This window comes from Balaenoptera physalus (assembly GCF_965194825.1).
Source record: "Balaenoptera physalus genome assembly, chromosome: 1".
In the NCBI taxonomy this organism is placed as follows: Eukaryota; Metazoa; Chordata; class Mammalia; order Artiodactyla; family Balaenopteridae; genus Balaenoptera; species Balaenoptera physalus.
Window position 1 is genome coordinate 130,143,777 of NC_138882.1, and position 13,901 is coordinate 130,157,677.

At 41.9% G+C, this 13,901-nt stretch overlaps 1 protein-coding gene, 1 long non-coding RNA gene and 1 pseudogene across 4 annotated transcripts in view; 2 read left to right on the forward strand and 1 right to left on the reverse strand.

Moving 5' to 3' along the window:
• ST6GALNAC3 (ST6 N-acetylgalactosaminide alpha-2,6-sialyltransferase 3) overlaps positions 1 to 13,901 on the reverse strand; it is a 550,290-nt gene that overhangs the window by 455,491 nt on the left and 80,898 nt on the right. The gene's annotated exons all lie outside the window — the stretch shown is intronic.
• LOC309641494 overlaps positions 1 to 13,901 on the forward strand; it is a 664,930-nt gene that overhangs the window by 239,709 nt on the left and 411,320 nt on the right. The window lies entirely within an intron of this gene.
• The window catches only part of LOC309641297 (protein arginine N-methyltransferase 5 pseudogene), a 369,652-nt pseudogene continuing 365,085 nt past the window's right edge, over positions 9,335 to 13,901 (forward strand). The window contains exon 1 of the transcript XR_014268784.1: positions 9,335 to 12,188. The product of XR_014268784.1 is annotated as a protein arginine N-methyltransferase 5 pseudogene (transcript). The remainder of the gene's footprint in view (positions 12,189 to 13,901) is intronic.

Here is a 13,901-nt window from a genome sequence, read left to right on the forward strand (position 1 = left end):
AGATCACACAAAAATTATTTCATCCACATTAGAAACAAAGTATAGGACAGTCTGTCCCAAGCTCTGGAACAGTGGCCAAGGGGTAATGTGGCTAACGGGGGAAAAGAAATTTTCTTCCTTCTTTTCATGGCATAGACCTAAGGAGAATATTTTTAAGAAAAAAAGTCTTTGATTTCTCTCTTTCTTCTTCTCTGTACTTCTTTCTCATCTTCTGGTACTTCTTTTACAGGGACCATGATATTCTCAAACTAACTTAATTTCTTTCACTGCTTTCCCAACTGGGTCCCCATCCTGGCCAGGCCAACCCCAAAGGCCTGTGCCTCAGAGCAGCTGACCCCAAGGGATTCAAAGCAAATGAATCAAACCAAGATATGGATGAAATAAGACTTCATGTTTTCTGTTTTGCTCTCAAGTAATAGCTTTGCAATATTTAGCATCAAAAAGTCAAAAAATGCAAATAAAACATGAAAATACAGTTGACACTTGAACCACATGGGTTTAAACTGCACGGGTCCACTTATATGTGGATTGTTTTTTGATAGTTAATACTACTGTACTACATGATCCACAGTTGGCTGAATCTCCTGATGTGAAACTGAGGATACAGAGGGCTGACTATAAATTATACATGGATTTTCGACTGCTTGGAGGGTCAGTGCCACTAACTCCCATGTTGTTCAAGGGTCAACTGTATAGTCTCACCTGACATTAAAAATAATGAGATTATCTGGTGTGAGAGGGTATGGAAAAATAAGCACACCCAAAAAACATTGTAAACTGTTTACAGCCTCTCTGGAGGGCACTTTGGTTACACATGTCCAAAGTCCTTTTTTCTTTAAGTATAAAGTTGACCCAGCAAAAACACCACTAAAAACTATAAGTAAGTCCCCTACATTCGAACCTTCAACTTGCGAGCTTTCAAAGATGCGAATGTGGAGCTTACTAATGAAGACCTGATGGGATTGGAGGCCCAGAGAAAGGACAAAGAGAGACAGAGGAAGAAGAAGTTACTGAAGAACCGAAGAGATTCACAATGCAGGAAATGGCAAGGGACTTTCTTTACTTGAGAAGGCACTGTTAGTTTTTAAGGCACAGGACCTGAACATAGAACGGTACACGAAGGCTGCAGCAGCCATTCAGAATGCAGTCCAGTGCTATCGTGTCAGCTATGACGAGAAAAAAAGAGCTACTACCTAGACATCATTGGATCATTTTTTCAAGACAGTATATAGAATTGAATCCAGCAAGGAACCAGAATCTGTGCCATCAATGTCAGGCATGAGTGAAATTGTAGCTTGCCCTCCATCTCCTATTGCTGACGATCCTTCAGCTCTACCATCTCCCACCTCCTCTCCCCCCTCCAGTCAGTAACTCTTCTTGCCTGTTCACTCGATGGCAGCTCCTGTATGCAGCTGTTGTACTGTACTACTGTACTTTTCAAGGTACTGTACTATAAGATTAAAAATGTTTTATTTATTTTTTTGTTCGTGTTTGTTTTTTATGTTTTATTCGTGTGAAAAATATTATAAACCTATTACAATACAGTACTATATAACCAATTGTGTTAGTTGGGTACCTAGGCTGACTTTGTTGGACTTAACGAACAAATCAGACTTAAGAACATGCTCTCAGAACGGAACTCATTTGTATGTAGGGGACTTACTGTACATGGATACCATTAAGTAGCACATCATAGAAACATATTTATTGATATGAAAAAAATCTTCATGAGCTATAGCTAAGTTAAAGAAATAGGCAGACTACAAACATATAAGTGTATGTTTTATAATACATATATGTATTAAATTATATGTAAATATAAATTTAATATAAATTTGTATATTAACATTGTAAATTAAGCTAGCTTATACAGATATACATATACATATATAATAAAATTATACAATTATATATAACTTTTACTTATATAAAATTTATCATACACTTTATACACACAAAATTTATATATGATACATATAATTACATAATTTTATTATATACGTATGTATACAAAAATAAATAAAATATTAGAAAGACATTCACAAAAATGTAAACAGTGGTTAGCTCTGGTTTTTTTTTCTTTGTGCTTCTTTATGATTTTTAGGATATCTGCTAATGATAAAATTAATTAGAACATTCTATAATTACTTAGGGAGAGTTATTTTTTTAATTTAATGCAGAACACTAAAAACGACAATAACATCAATAGCTCCACTGGAGAAATGCCAAGATAGGGTAAGAGGTAGCATCTATCAGAGAGTTTGTAAGTAGGAGATTATAGACTATCTCTATATAATATTATTATTTGGGATAACACTGTCCCCAGAACACACACACAATAGCCTCGGCAAATACCTGCTGGGTTAAGAACAAACAGAAGAAATACTTAGTCCTTAAAAATACACAGTTCTACCTTTACACTTTTCTCAAAATATCTGGCTGTTTCTTCCACTGTAATAAGCAATACTGTACATCCTTATGCTTTAGAATACTTGAAATCATGTTAATTATTCCTGCGGAATGTTTAAAAATTCATATTATTTACTCCTGAGAGACCATGACAACATCTTTCCAGATTGCACCAGACTATTCTTATGTGAATCAAGGGTTTTAATCTCTAGGATGCAACAGCAATGCTTTGGGCTTGGATCAATGAAAGGAAATGAGCTACTGTGGTTTGTGTGCCTTTCACCAGACCTCACCCCCAGTACTTATTCACAGTGCTGAGTGTATCAAAACTACATTTGTAAACTAAACTAGCTTGTCGGATACAAAAACAAAGCTAGACCATATGCGGTGCAAAACACACCCATGGCTTTTTCTCAGCACCACAGACCTCTCTTCTGTGCCAACTCCCTGACGGGCAGAGAGATAGACAGGCCAGTAATGAACCAGGCTTTACAGAATCCAAGGCTTTATATGGACCTTTGAAATAATTTCCTTTTTGAACATTTTGTCCCCTCTCTACAGCAACACAGTTTATTACTACTTTTTGCATTTTTTTTAAAGTCTTGGACATTTTTTAAACGCCCACTTTTTTCAATCAAATGTAGTTTTTCATTCTGATTCCATAAACTCAGCCTTGTAATTGACTAACATCATCCTTTCTTTTCTCCTTCCTAATGCGTTTATTTATGCCTATTCAATACAAGGTGTTACCCAACTCCAAAAGTCTTCTTTCCTTGGTTGGGGCCCTACCGGCATTCCCCTCCTGCCCTGGAGAGTGACGGATCTGATCCGCGAGGCTCCTGTGTTGTCTGCTCCTCCCTTCTCTCCCTGGAGGGAGTGCCCACAGAGCACCTAGATCTCCTTTGTTGCTCCACACCTTCCCTACCGGTGTACCTGTGCCTGCACAGCATAATTCTGGGTGCGGTAGCCGGGAGCCTGGTTACCCACAGATGCAAGCTACACACTCCAACCTAGAACTCGTGACGTTTTGGTTCTCCCTCTGCCAGTTCTTTCATCTTATTTCTCGGTTAGTTCAGAACCTGGGCAGGAGAGACAGCTTCTCAAAGACGCCAACATCTTGAGCATTTTGCCATGAACCTTAACAATATTCAAATTGGCAAAATACACTTGGAGGCATTAAGGCTAAGGGTGGGTGGCTCTGAGCTTTGGCATGCTTTACTAAGCATGGGCCGTAACGGCTTTTAACTTTGGCAGTTTGCAAAGTTTGTACTGGGTCGTGGGTCTGGTTTTATAGTCTGCAGCTACCTTCAAACTGCTGTGGAAGCATCAGGTAAATATCAGATGCATTGTGTACCTCAACTTGAATTTTCACAACGATCTTAAAAAAGCAAAAGTTACTGTATTTCATCAAATCTTAAAATGCTCTGAATGTAAGACACCCCATTATTTTAGCCACCACCAAGAAAGAAAACAATACTGCCAATACTATATAACATGTCATTCATTGTAAGACACATATAAGTTTTAAATATGTTAAAATGTGAAGAAAAAAGTGAGTCTTAAAATCAATGAACTATTTAATATTATCCTCATTTTTTATTCAAGGAATAAGACCCCCTTCAAAACATACCACACGTTCTCTTACCTCTGAGTTTAAACACACGCTAGTTCCCCTACCGGGCACAGTCTTTCTCCGGCTCTGGACCTGGTCACCCGCCCTTTATCCTTCACATCAACCTTCAATACCACATTCTCGGTGAAGTCTTATGTGATTCCCAGGCCCGGCTGGGTCCCCCTATAAGTCCTCTCACAGCACTTATTCTTCTTTTAAATACTTTGAAGCCCTGGAATTATTTCTAACTATTTACTTCCACGTTTATAACTGTGTATAGTCACACCCTGTTAGGCCTGGCCATTCCGTGATGGCAGGGACTGTCCAATGTGCCTACCACTCTACTTCCAGGACTTATAACACATAACAGGAGCTCAATACGTTGACTCATGGGTGTCTTGACAAAGCACTCACAAGCCTCATCTCATTTAATCCTCGCTACGCCACTGGAAGGTAGGTGCCATTATTTCCCCCGTTTTATCAAGTGAAGAAACTGAGGCTTGAAGAAGTCAATTAATTTAACCATGTCTCACAACAGAGAATTCAAACTCCAGCCAGACGTGCCTGACACCAAAGCTAGGCCATTAACCATTAGGCCATACCCAGCTCCAGCTCTCAAGCAGAAGGCATGGATGCAGGAATCAAATGGCATGTTGTGGTACAGAGAGACATCGAGATACAATGGATAATGCATGTGCAACAGATTCAAGTTAAGCTCTTACTGAGGACCTGCCAGTTGCCTGAAAGTGGGCTGAGCACCTCTGATACGAGTTATTTATTCTCACAATCATACCATGGATTTGGACTTATTATCTCTGCTTTACAGCCAAGAAAGAGACTCAGAGAAGCTAAGTAACATGCCCACTCACACAGCTGGTGAGCAGCAAAGCCAAGGTGAGCTGTAAGTCTGGACAATGGATTTCAGAGGATTCGGGAGCACGCTTTCTGAAGATCTCTTTTTTTTTTTCTTGGTCCTATTCCCCAAGCTAAGTGCTGACTGTCTTTGGCCAATTGACATTGACAAATGTCCATTTCTAACAACTTTTTCTGACCAACTCTGATCTTCACTTAAGGGTTTATGATGAAAGCCTGATAATATTTAACTGAAACAATAATGGGCACCACTATGATTAAGTAGCATTTAGAAAAGGCAAACCAATAGAAATGCACAGACTCAGCATTAGGCACTACGTTAAACTGGCATCTGTACAGACTGCGTCCAAATCAAGGTGTGGCCTTTCAAGGCAAATTATGTGGCTCATTGCTGGGGCGAGCCAGAGTTGGAATAGCCAAATTACAGTTCAGCTCCTCAGTAAAATTGAATTTGACACCTCTTTCCTCAGGAGATTGGGAATTATCTTCCCAACATGTACTTTAGAACATCAGTGTGAGCCCATCTGCTATCTAAATTTAGATCTCAATACAGTATGTAAAGCATCTTTCTGCTGTGATCATTAGCAGAGAAAAAACCTCCAAAGGTCCCATCATTAAATGAAGACCCACGGCATCTATTCCATCCTCTAAGGAACCTGTCATTTCTTCTGCTGCTTTTAGTGAAGGACTGAGGGGAGGGGGCTGGGAAGCAAGCAGAGAAGCAGTGTGACAGAGGGTCAGGAGACCCAGATGCCGGCCCCACTCTGCCGTACACTAGCTCTGTGACCTTAGTCAAATAGAAAAATCTCAGGGTCACAAAGAATCTTTAAGGTCCGTTAGTTCAGACACGTTACTAATGTTTGAATCCCTTTAATAACATCACTGCTAAGTGTTGATTCGGTTTACGCTTTACACTCAAGTGATAGAGAAATCATTACTTCCATTCCCTCTCCAGTGCTCTATAACGTCTGAGAACCCTGGAGAAGGCATCATAACCCAAGTCTTGAAGGTTGGAGAGAACCTGAGGTCTGAAGGGCAACTAGCTCTTAACAATACTGGAGAGCAGGAAGAGGTCACGAGCCCATGTCTACAGAAAGAGTTATTAATTATTAATCAAGGTTAAGTGATTATGTAACGTTCCAAAAAATAAAAAGCAAAAGAGGAATCCTTGACATAAGTGGCTTGCCTGTAGAATAAAAAGAAAACTCTTAAAACGCTGAAACCATGTTTTCCACATTAAAGGTTTGACCATAGAGAAAAAGATATTTAAAGTATAACACCTACATATAATAAATATAATAAATTGATCATATAGCAAGCTACTCTAATTGTGGTTGTGGACTGGTGAAGGTCTACAAATTGTTATCAGGCTACAAGGAGACAGGAGTTTGCTTTAGAATGTAAATCAACTTTGTCACGAAGCGAGCTTACTGTTTGCTTCAGTCAATGTGTGTGTGGGGGGGTGTGCATGCGACGACTTTCTCAATGAAGGAAGCAGTGCATTGATTTACATTCTGGTGCAAGCCCCTTATCTTGGTTCAAACAGTAACAAACAGTTCCCAGACTGGCTACTTCATGGAGCACTGTCGGAGACTAATAAGGTAGCATTTCCCAATGGGACTCTGATGAACCTGTAGCATCTCTTCCTTCACTCTGTGAAGTACAACTTCCCCAAACCACCAAAAGCAGGAACATCTGTTGTCTTATTCAGAAGCTGATGCACTGTCTTATCTAGACTACGGTAGAGCCTTCTAGCAGGTCCCCCTGCCTTCAAACTATTCTGACACACGTTCAAGCAAGCCTCCACACTGCTACCACAGGAATTGTTTTGAAACATATCTAGACAATTACTCCCCTGCTTAAATTCTTTTGAGAGCTCCCCAATGCCTACTGCATTAGCTTTAACCTTTTGAGTTTAATCACCAACCATTCCCTTCTACCCCTTGACCTCCGCAAATTATTAGTCATTTTCTGAACACATTACATACTTTCATCCACCTGTGCTTTAACTCATATTGTCTCCTCTACTTGAAATACTCTTTCCCTTCTAATCCACCTATAAACTCCTACTCATCCTTTAATAGCCAGTTCAAATAATGCCTCCTCTGAAAGTCTCAACAACCATCCCAGAAAGAACTGTGTATTCAGACCCTCTGTGGGGTGTGTGGGGGGCGGGCAGGGGGTAGTTCAGTGCCATAATTAACAGGGCAGGCTCTGGCTCTGGAACCTGACTCCACAACACCTATCTGCATAACTTTGGGCAAGTTATTTAACATCTCCTGCCTCAGTTTCCCCATCCGTAAAACAGGAACAATGACATTACTTCCTTCAGAGGGTGGATGTGAAGATTAAGTTAACTAACTCATGTAAAGCATTTAGCACAGTGTCTCATATAGTAAGTATTCCTATAAATTATTGAGTCAGGCCAATTAACTTCTCTAGCCTAGGAATTTGAAACCCAGTGACAGGGGCTCTTGGTGTTGAGGCACCTTTATGCACCTTTATATAGTCTGGAGAGCAGGTCCATCAGTGTCTGCTGCTGCAGTTTCTGGGGTCGCCCCTGGTCCCTACCCAGCCTGGGCTGGGTGCTTAGGGACTGATTCATTCTTTGAGTAACTCCAGTATCTTTTAAAAATTTTAGTTTCTTCTTCTTCTTCCTCTCCCCCTCCTCCCCTTGCTCCCCCTCTAATCCCCTCCCCCTCCTTCTTATCCTTCTTCTTTGTTTATTTTTTAAAACTTAAGCCAGGAAGAATCAGCCTCTCTCTTGCTTACAGGTACCTTAGTTAGTGCAGGGATAACAGTAGCTATCGTATTGCTTATAAGGATTAAAAAAGATAATGTACAAAGCACTTAGAGCAGTGCCTGTCAGTGAGTAAGTACCTGGTAATTAGTAGCTTTTACTATTATCTAATGATAGCTCTTGGTATTTACCTAGTGTTTTATAGTGTAAAGTACACACTCCTGTGTTGCTTGCTTATTCTCCTTAACAAATCGTAGCCACAGTTTATGGATGAGGAAATGGTGAGGTTTAGGAGTATGCCCAAGATCATGAAGGTGGCCAGTGGCTGAGCTGGGAGCCCTACCAAGGCCCTTTGTTGACAAGTGCAGGGTTCTCACCACTGGTTCAGGCTCCCGTGTGGTTTAAGCAGGGGTGAGTGGTGATGGAGTGGGGAGGCGGTTTCCTTTCCCACTTTCTGGGAATAAGAGTAGAGGTAGGAAAGCACAGACACTTTCTAGGGGACAGAGCAGAACAGTCTGAATTGAAGATGGTGTCTCTTTCTGTGGTTATGATGAGTTAGGTTGGAGAATTTAGGCCTGGAGTCCTTTTCCGAACTGCCTTCTGAGCCACGGACAGTGCCTAGAGTCAGCCTGTTTCTAGCTTCACCCATCTATAATATATCCTGCTGCATTTACTGAACAATCATTTTATTTAGAGCCTTTCATGTGCCAGACGCTGTGTTAGGGACAGAGATGAAAAGATAGATGATACCCATTAAAAGGTCTATCTTTTAAAAGCTTACAGTATATTGGAGAAATCAGACATGAAAACAGTTAAGTATAATACAATATAGTATCAGAGAGCTGAAAACAAGTGTTTGGGAACATGGGGCAGAACCACACTGCACAGACACCCACCTTTGCTGAGAAAGGGGACTGTGTAGTAAGCCAGCAGAATCCCATTAAAGGTCCATTATGTTCCCATTTTACAGGTGAAGACTCTGACCGTAGAGCGCTGTTTGCCCAAGGTCTAGCCAGGCTTATAATTGGTGGAGTCAGGTGTCAACCTAAGTCTCTGAAATTAAAGCAAGAACTCTGAGACTCCCCACTAGCTGCCTGTTTCCCAAGACAATGGGTCCAGGAAATCGCCTCTAAGTATTCTCACTAAGGTGTCAAAAATAAACAAGGATCCCTTCTTTATTACCTTCAGAAGCCACCTGGTGGGTGGATGTGAGCCAGCGTCTGCAGCCACATTGCTGAGGCTTGGGTCCTGCCTCCCCCACTTATTAGCTTTGTGACTTTGAACAGGCCACTTAACCTCTTTGGGCCTCTTTGTGGGTTACTGTGAGGACTAAGTGAGTTAATATATGTAAAGGACTTAAAACCATGCCTGGACCGAAAGACCTAGAACAGCAAACAAACACAATACTGAAGAACAAAAAAATTAGAGGAATCACACTAAATGATTTCAAAACTTACAGTAAAGCTACAGTAATCCAAACAGCACAGTATTGGTGAAAGAATAGACACATACATCAATGGAACAGAATAGAGAGCCCAGAAGCAGATCCACACAAATAGTCAAGTGACCTTTGACAAAGGAGCAAAAGCATTTCAATGGAGAAAGGATAGTCTTTTCAAGTAAAGGTGCTGGAACAACTGAATATCCATATGCAAAAAAAAAAAAAAGCTAAACACAGGGCTTACATCTCTCGTAAAAATTAACTCAAACTGGATCACAGACCTAAATGTAAATGCAAAACTATAAAATTTTTAGAAGAGAACAAAGGAAAAAATCTAGGCTACCTTGGGTTTGAAGATGAGTTTTTTAGAGGCATCACCAAAAGCATGATCTAAATTGGACATTATTAACATTAAAAACTGCTCTGCAAAAGACTGTTAAAAGAATGAAAAGAGAAGCCAGAGAAATTTGCAGGTATTTGCAAACACATATCTGACAAAGGACTCGTATCCAAAGAACTCGTGAAACTCAACAGTAAGAAAGCCCAATAAAATGGACAAAAGCTCTGAGCAGAGATTTCACCAAAGAAGGTATATAGATGACAAATAAGCCTGTGAAAAAAATGTTTTACATCATTATTAGGAAATTACAAAATAAAGCAACGAGATACCACAGCATACCTTACAGCCATACCTATTAGAATGGCTAAAATACAAAAAAGAAAACTGACAATGCCAATTGCTGGCAAGGGGCCCCTGGTGAACGCTTCCCTGTGGGCAGCCAAGCAGGCTGACTGGCGGATAAAGCTGTACGCTGTGGAGAAGAACCCAAATGCTGTGGTGACGCTGGAGAACTGGCAGTTTGAAGAATGGGGAAGCCAGGTGACAGCAGTCTCATCGGACATGTGGGAATGGGTGGCTCCAGAGAAAGCGGGAATCATTGTCAGTGAGCTTCTGGGGTCCTAAGCTGATAATGAGCTGTCATCGGAGTGCCTGGATGGAGCCCAGCGCTTCCTAAAAGATGATGGCGTGAGCATCCCTGGGGAGTATACCTCCTTTCTAGCTCCCATCTCCTCCTCCAAGCTGTACAATGAGGTCCGAGCCTGTCGGGAAAAGGACCGCGACCCTGAGGCCCAGTTTGAGATGCTTTACGTGGTACGGCTGCACGATTTCCACCAGCTGTCTGCACCCCAACCCTGTTTTACCTTCAGCCATCCCAACAGAGATCCCATGATTGACAACAACCGCTACTGCACCTTGGAGTTTCCCGTGGAGGTGAACACAGTGCTGCAATGGGTTTGCAGGCTACTTTGAGACTGTGCTTTATCAGGACATCACTCTGAGTATCTGTCCAGAGACTCACGCTCCTGAGATGTTTTCACGGTTTCCCATCCTCTTCCCCATTAAGCAGCCCATTACCGTGTGTGAAGGCCAGACCACCTGTGTGCGTTTCTGGCAATGCAGCAATTCCAAGGTGGTGGGTATGAGTGGGCTGTGACAGCACCAGTCTGCTCTGCTATTCAGAACCCCACAGGCCGCTCTTACACCATCGGCCTCTAGCCCTGCCTGCAAGTGTCTAGAGCCGTGGAAGCAGCTTCAGGTTCTGTCCCTGTAGCACAGAAGGTGCAGGAAGTACACCATCGGCTCTGATTTGCCTTGCCCATCAGAAAGGAGCTTTTCAGTCCACTTTCCTGCCTTACGTCAAGATGGGCAAAGGATGAGAACTGCAGGGCTCACGCCACCAATCTGTGAAGACTTCAGGCCAAGGCATGAGGAATTCGTGTTGGATCTGCGGCTACGCCAACAGGCACTCAGGCTCAAGTGCTCTCTGGGATAGCCCTGAGAACATGTGGATTGAACAGACTTTCAGCCCTTTTCCCTGCCCATCTCTGTTCCTATTCTGATGATTTTGTGTAAGGCGGAAATACAAATAAAGTGAGGTTATGGCCTTTCCTGCTCAAAAAAAAAACAAAATCAGTGGATTGGGGAAGGGTTAAATAGGTGAACTGGTGAAGCACAGAGAATTCATAGGGTGATGAAGCTATTCTCTATGACACTGTAATGGCGATACCTGCATTTCTCAAAACCCACAAAGACTGAACTTTAATATATGTAAATTTTTTTTAAATCATGTAAAAGGTTAGGGAAATCCCAAGATGAAATGCAGAATGTGACCAAACAATCTAACTGTATTACAAACGTATGAAACAACCTCACTGAAAGGAGTGGAGAAAAAAAAAAAACGGTGCTCCCTAAGCAACTTTGGAAATAAGGAGTCTGTAAAACTACAGCAAAGGAAACTGTACATAAGCAGCACTGTACTTTAGGGGATAAAGCTATTTTCCATGGGGGTCTTGTCAACAATTCTGACACTGCTATACATGCATACTGGAACTGAACAATTAAGTAAATACATGGCGGATGGTGGGAGTCAAGTTTACCATACTGTTGGAGTAGGAGATCACAGATCTCCCAGGGGAGGAGGCCAGAATGGTCCACATGGTAACGGATTAGAACTGGAGACATCAGTATGCTCATGTTTAGCTTAATACAGATACAGATGGTTACATACAGATCAATTTATAAATTAGTACATACACATAATTTTCCCTGCTCTGTCCGCTGAGAGGGCCTCTAAGCGACAGCAACCCTGTAGCCACAAGAACACTTAGTGCCCAGATCTTAGTTTTAATACCACCCTCGGAGAAATGACTGATTCTAGAACTAGGGCAGGAGATGCTAAGATGAGCCTGGAGAATCTTGTGTCAGAAAATAAGAAAGTACTCAAAAGAACAACAACCATCTCACAGTGAGAGAAGTAGGTCAGAGGACACAGAGCAATGGAAAGAGCTCCCGGTGGCCAAAGCTGGAACAATCTGAGCAACAAAGTCAAGTAATATTTTATGATAACCCGAAGTATAAAATAAATCTCCATGAATATCCATACTGATGTAAATAAACAACTGAATAAACACATGGATGAGAAGAGATAAATTGCCTGGGCAGGAGAACTGCAAAGAATTTGTGTAGCTACTCTGCCCTCAAGAAGGTGAAGCATGGGGCTTCCCTGGTGGCACAGTGGTTAAGAATCCACCTGCCGATGCAGGGGACACGGGTTCAAGCTTCCTGGTCCGGGAAGATCCCACATGCAACGGAGCAACTAAGCCCATGCGCCACAACTACTGAGCCTGCACTCTAGAGCCTGCGAGCGACAACTACTGAGCCCGCGTGCCACAACTACTGAAGCTCACATGCCTAGAGCCTGTGCTCCCCAGCAAGAGAAGCCACTGCAATGAGAAGCCTGCACACCACAATGAAGACCCAACACAGCCAAAAATTAATAAATAAAATAAATTTAAAAAAAAAAAAAGGAAGGTGAAGCATAACTCCCCACTCCTAAGTGTGGGCTCCACTCAGTGACTTTTTTCCAAGAACCCAGTCTGGATACGGGGGTAGTAACTTTACAGGAAAGAAACCTGCTAAACACTACTTCAGCTAGGTGACAAAGGTCAACATCAACCATGACAAGTCATGTGGACAGTATGTGCCCTTGATAGGATGTGATGGGAATGGCATTTTATCTCTGAGGTCTTCCTCTCAAAATCTGTAACCTCACTCTAATCATGAGAAAACCTCAGACAAATTCCAATGGAGGGACATTCTACAAAACACCTGACCAGCGCTCTTCAAAACTGTCAAGGTCATCAGAAGCAAGGAACGTCTGAGAAACTGCCATAGCCAAGAGGCTCTTAAGGAGACATGACAATTAATATGATGTGGTATCCTAAATGGAAACCTGGAACAGAAAAAAGCATAGTGGGTCAAAACTAAAGACATCCGAATAAAGTCTGGGCTTTAGTTAATAATAACGTACAAACATTGGTCTACTAACTGTGACAAATGTGCCATACTAATTTGTTAATAATAAGGGAAGCTGGGTATAGGGTATATGAGAACTCTGTACTGTCTTCACAGTTTTTCTGTAAATCTAAGCCTGTTCTAAAACATAAAGCTTATTAAAATAAACAAAAATAAACCATGCCTGGAGCATAGTAATGCTATATAATTATTAGCTAGTAAGGATGCTGGTAGTAATAGTCGTGGATCGGGGGTGGGAGGGGGGAATATTTGCTATGTGAGTCCTTTATGCTCTTCCTGTGGAACTTTAGTTTCAAGGAGCCAGAAAGCAAGCTGTCACTGTGCTGGTGGCCAAGCAACGACCACTCCCAAAACCTATACCCCCAAGAGGAATAGCACTGCCAGCAGCTCTACTGATTAACACTGGTGACTTTCTAGGGGGGAGTCACCCCTCATTCTTACAAGTAAAGGGCAAGTCACCTCACACATCCTCCAAGGCTGACAAATTTTTTAAAACAAGATTGGTGTAAATGCAAAGATGTCCATAAAGAGATGCCTTGTAATCTGGAGGAACTTCTGACCAAGGGTCAAGGAACTGACCCCACACAGCGGCTGCCAGATGACCTGGAAACCCCAGAAGTCAGAATGGTGGTTTTTTTTAAATGGTAGCACTCCCTGATGTATTGAGTGAGTGAAATATGGCTTGCATTTCCCTTGCTTGAAATTTTAAATCCTCTCTAAATGGAAAATCTCCTGTCAGGCTGACCCACACCAACCATGGGTACTCTCCAGCTCTCCCGAAGTAAACAGGATCAACACAGAAGATCAAGTTCTCATCTTCCACTGACCTCCATACAAACCTGCTGCAGCCACATTTACACCAAGTATGTGGGCAAAGGAGAAGAGCAGACTGGAGGTACAGCACTTCAAAAGTAGACGTTGCTTCTGCAAGTGTAAAAAAGCCCCAGGG